The sequence below is a fragment of the Ammospiza nelsoni genome, chromosome 8 (genome assembly GCF_027579445.1).
Source record: "Ammospiza nelsoni isolate bAmmNel1 chromosome 8, bAmmNel1.pri, whole genome shotgun sequence".
Classification (NCBI taxonomy): Eukaryota; Metazoa; Chordata; class Aves; order Passeriformes; family Passerellidae; genus Ammospiza; species Ammospiza nelsoni.
Genome location: NC_080640.1, coordinates 16,761,492 through 16,766,943, shown reverse-complemented (window position 1 = coordinate 16,766,943; position 5,452 = coordinate 16,761,492). Strand labels below are relative to the sequence as shown.

General features: G+C 42.1%; 1 long non-coding RNA gene across 1 annotated transcript; it reads left to right on the top strand.

Annotated features, from left to right (window-relative positions):
- Positions 1-514: 514 nt before the first annotated feature.
- Positions 515-3,369, top strand: LOC132076074 (uncharacterized). Its single transcript, XR_009418870.1, has 3 exons — positions 515-627; positions 3,057-3,164; positions 3,296-3,369. It is a non-coding gene; the product is annotated as an uncharacterized LOC132076074 (long non-coding RNA).
- The last annotated feature ends 2,083 nt before the right edge of the window (positions 3,370-5,452 follow it).

Here is a 5,452-nt window from a genome sequence, read left to right as displayed (position 1 = left end):
GCTGCCGTGAGCAGCCCATGGAGCCTCGCCGCCCGCTCTCCGGCTGGCCCCGGCGCCGGGATGCTCGGGCTCCTCCTCGGGCGCCCGGCGCCGCCCGCCCCCTCGCAGCCGGCCGAGCGGCCCGCGGGGGCCCAGCCCGCAACTTCCCCCGGGGCAGCCGCGCTCGCCCGCCCGCAGCGCATCCCGGGCGGGCACGGCGCTATCGCCCCCAGCCCGCGGGCACCGGGGCGGGCGGGGGCTCCCTCCCACCCGCGCCCAGCGCCCGCTCCCGCCCGCGGCTGCTTCTCGAAGGCGACAGGCGACGGGATGGGAACCGCCCCGCCTCCCTCTCCCTCCTGCCCTCTGAGCTGCCGGTGGGGGTGCGCCCCTTCCCCGCAGTCCGGGAGCCGGTTCCTCCTGTGGCTTCTCCTTCGGGACCGCCCCAAGCGAGGGGCGCTCTGGGATCCGCCTGTATCTGTGTATATGTGTTATATGCACACAGGTCTCACCCGGGAAGCTGCGGGATGGTGGCCCGGCCGGAGCGGGGTCGGAGCCTCTCGGTCCGGCACAGCCCTGTGACACGTCCCGTGTATGTAAGCACTTCTCTGTGTTTCCAAGCTTGCAGATTCTTCTTCGTAATCAGTTGGTGTGAGTACCATCACCTATAGTTTCTTTTTTATTAATATTTTGATACCCTGATTTACTCAGTGCTTCATGTGTAATTCGTTCTGTAAAGCTAAAACCAACAAACTCCTATTGCTTGAATTACCTGCTTTTCTTGTAGGTTCTCTGGACTCTTAGATACAAGCCAAATTCTGGGACTCACTAGCTTTCTCAATTCATTAAGTCCTATTTTTGCCTCAGAGTGGGGTGAAAATTAACTGTTTGAGTTGTGAGTTACACACGGGATGCCAGCAGAAGATCACAACCCTTGATATAGCAACATGCCAGACAGTAAGGACTAAAACCAAGAAAAACACCTGCTCCTGAGTGTCCCTCAGGACATTGTCAACATGGGACAGAAGCCAGGCGAACTAGAAAAGGAGAGGAAATGAAAAGCGTTGGTCTCAAGTGTATCAGTAATTGTGAGGTTTAAATGAGGGGAGGTCTTGCAACAATACAGAAAGTTTTATTGAAGTATGCACGGGACAGGGAAGAACTGTTTGTGTGGCTCAGTAGTAAGGAAGGCTGCAGGATGGTGGTGCATTATACTGACTTTAAAATCTGCTTTGAAGACAAACCTAATAAGTATCCAGTTATTGGGGGGAAAAAACCAAAACCCTCAGCTGACAGTCCTGCAGACTAGTGAAACACAAATCCATAGCAACTGATGCTTCCATACTTGACTCAGAACACAGATTGAGCACAGGCAGAGCCCCCTGTTGTCAGAAATGTAGGGTTTGGTTGTTCAATTGCTGCCCTTCCCTACCACCCCCAGATCCTGATTTGACTAAGATAATAAAGTAAGTAATGATAAGCTGCTTCTTGGGCAGCTCCTTGACCATTACCAAGTTGAAAGCATTTTCCTGTTCAGTCAAGTGTTTTCCCACACTGTGTTAGTTGCTTTATTGTGTCCAATCACAACAAAAGCAATGAAAACACAAAATAAAAATCCTTGTTTAACCACCCAAAATGTGTTCATGAACCTTGAGCTTTAGGTAAGTTACCCCACCTGGTAATAAATGAAGTATTTTGTCCTCTTTAGTTAAGCAAATATTAGGAAGAAAAAGATCTTTAGAAATTGCAAGGATATATCTAAATTAAAACATTAAGGCAAAACTTGGAGAGAGAATGTTTCCTTATTGGTTGGACATATTTTTCAAAAATAGTGTCTGAAGCATAGCTAGGGAGTTAGGAACTTAGTAAATTTTGTTCAAAATCGATTCTTATCACAAAAGCTGATAAAATTGTACAGTTTAATACTCCCATTAAAAGCAATTTTTCAGTTGCTTAAAATGTTACTAAGGTAGAACAAATTATAATCTGGTGCTTCCTGCAAATGCGTTAACACAGTTCATTAAATCAGTCATTCTTCTTGACAGCTTTTCAATATACTTCTGGGATGTGACTCTCTAAATGTTCTCAGTGGATGATACACAGGATCATTTGGTAGGGTAGGGATCACTCCTACCTGTTCCAACCCAAAAGCAGGACTGAACCTTGTCTTTTGTTCTGTATCCTAAATTCCCTTACAGTTCATTCAAAGTTAATCACCTGATTTCTTTCCTTCTCAAAGGCCACAGTACCATTCTTTGAATTTGCTGTTGTGATCTTACCTTTGAAGAAACAAAGCAATTTAAATCAATTTATGTACCATTACAGAAAGGGATTTATGTACTATTGCAGAGATGTGAAAAACCCTGGCAAGACAAAGCAGCTGACACCTCTCTAAAATATGCCCCTTGAAAGCTTTTTACTAGGACACACCTAAAATAACTTCCAGTTTCCCTGAATCTCATGAGGTGCTTTTTGTAAGGGTTTAGAGGGTTTCACACGGCCAGTGCCTGGAAAAACATAGAAAATAAATCATTCCATGAGATGACATCTATTCTAGGTACTTAAAATAACAACAAAGGAAAGTAGGACTTCATCTTTCCAAGGGTACATCCCATTTTTGTCTTCAGTGATCCTATCTAAAAATTCTAACACATTGTTCCAGACAGAATACAGAAGTGAAACAAATGTCCCATTAGGTGTCAAGAATAACAAGCTGACATTTATTCTTTACCCAAGAAATTACTTTTTCACCTTCCATTAGGCTTCAAAAATATAATCAAATCATTTTTCTGGCTGGGCTTAGTAAAATCCTGTCCTTTGAGTAATTTAGGCTCTCTATGCTAAATCCTTTGTCCCCCATTCTTTCTGCACTTAGTGAAGTTAAACTATTTTGTTAATATTTGATAATGTACTTTATTTACAAATCTCACCTTTGGTATTTTATTATTGTTATATAGAAAAATTTCAGATTATAAAAAGAAAAAAAATGCAAGACAACTCTTTTACTTTGATTTTTTTCCCTCTCCCAAAGTAGTTAATTTTGTTTAATTTTCTCTGTTTAATTTTTTCTCCTCCTCCAGAAACAGTTCTGATCACATAACATCTTCAGCATTTGTTATTGATACTAAGTGTATATTACAGCAGAGGCCATTGCTATCAAGTCTTTGCTGCCATGTTAGTGAGATAAGGTAAGACAGATCATTACGGCTATACAGTTTCCCAAGCACATTTTGATTTAGTGGGGCCAGACTGTATCTATCAAAATGTTTCTGTTGAAAAACCCAGCATTAAATCCTGGATCCTTCATCCCTCCCTGGAGGACTTTATTCTTACAGTGAGCAGGTCTGTGCAAACTTGGAGGATCCTGACTGAAATGGGTCAAGGAATGCAGTGCAAGAGCTTCAGCAGCAGAGGAGAAAACGCTGACAGCCCAGCATGGTAACACCTTCCCTCACACAGCTGCCTCTAGAAAACAATAGCCCTGCTCCTCTTAGCCTAAAAAGTTGAAGGCACTGCTACATTCCCCTTCTTAAGCCATTCAATACTGTACACATGGCAGGAAGGTAACATGAGTATGCAATGCAACAAATAATAATAATAATAATCAGATTGGAAACTTTTCTTGTTCTTTTGTTCTTTCTTATTATCCCCTCTTTTGTCCTTCCTTGCCTGAGAGATCTTATCTCCTTAAACTGTTGTTTTCATTTGTCTGTCATATATCTTCTCTTCTCTTCTCTTCTCTTCTCTTCTCTTCTCTTCTCTTCTCTTCTCTTCTCTTCTCTTCTCTTCTCTTCTCTTCTCTTCTCTTCTCTTCTCTTCCTCTTCCTCTTCCTCTTCCTCTTCCTCTTCCTCTTTCTCTTTCTCTTTCTCTTTCTCTTCTCCTTTTCTTTTGTTTCTAGAAGTATTACTGAAACGTTGATTTTTATTCCCAGCATGTACTGTTTAGCAACTAACACTTGTCTAATTTCTAGCAAATATGTTGCAGCTGCACTTTTCTTTTCTGCCTTTTCTTGTCTTTGTGAAGATAAATCATCATCACTCTGTGGCAGGAAAACAGGGAGGTAACTATTCCCATATTTGGCCATTTCTTACCATTGTCAAAATAAATACTTTTATCTGTGCAACTTAAATATGAAATTATGTCTTCCCTTTTTTGAAACCAGCAAATACTAACAACAGCAAGCTGGCATCTGAAAAGAAAATGAACAATTAAGATGACATTTATGCTTAAAATTCTTTATCACTCAAAATGAGAGCTCCCAACTCTGGAAACTCCATCTGTACCTTTACATTGAGGTTACAAGGTTATGATAAAAGTGACTGTGACATTCATGTTACTGAGTTGCTGAGGTCAATAGTATTAAATAAAATCTTAGCACCCAAAAAGGGCCAAATGCAGAACTAACCTTAACAGTTGCTACCATGGGCTGCCCATTGAAAATGTATTAGAAGAATTGTGACAGTTTCTGCATTAAAGTTTACAGAAAGGACTGTCTTGAGGTATAAGTGTATTGAGGAAGAAACACTTGGAGTGAGGAGATCTGTTTTCACCACGGAGAACTTCAGGACAGCAATGAAACAAAGCATGTTAGAAGCTTGCAGCTGAACAGTGAGGACCATAAGGAAGCTCTCCTCAGACCACTGGGGCTGGCATAAATAAAAGCAGTAACATCTAAATAATAACATAGAAAAGAATGCTGTGCACTGTTCTGAGTACATGATTTGTGATTCCTGCTGCTAAAAGGGCTTCATACTCGGATTCTTACACCATTACAGCAAATAGAGTTCTTCAGAGCTTCTGCATGAAGATCTGATTAAATGTCCTCCATTTTAAGCACCTCAAAGCACCTCTTTTGCTTGTATATTGCCAAACATGAAGGCTGCTTAATCTTCTTTGGTATCTCTGAACAATACTGCAGTAGGGCTGTTCAGAAATAACTGATACATGCTTCTGGATCGCTTTTTACATTCATTAAGACAAATCAAGTTACATCAAACACTGAGCCAAAGAAAACCTGGAATAATATCTCAAGCTGCTCCATTTTCACACACATCCAATAAAAACCTTGGCAATTCCATTCAGATTGTGCTCTTTCTTCAAATGGCTGGCAAAGAAGCAGTATTGGCTGATGTGATGTAACAGGCAAGAAACTTACAGATGCAGATGGACTCAAAGAGAGCTTCTTTACTGAAATACCTTGATCTAATATTGTCAAGAAAAAAATGCTGCCATAGATGTGGCGTGAACAACAATGGTTTACCAGCTGGGGGTTTTTACCCCTTTCAGTGTGATGTGGAACTTTCCTGCCATGCAGATGTGGGAGCTGTTTTCTACTGACCCTCAAAACTGCTTCAGCTCCTGGTCCCGTGTGTGCAACGCACAAGTAGCTTCTGTGCTACCACCATCCCAGGTATTTGTAACTCATCAGGCAGGATGTCCAGAAACACACCAAGAAGGCGCTGTTGTTTCTCAGCC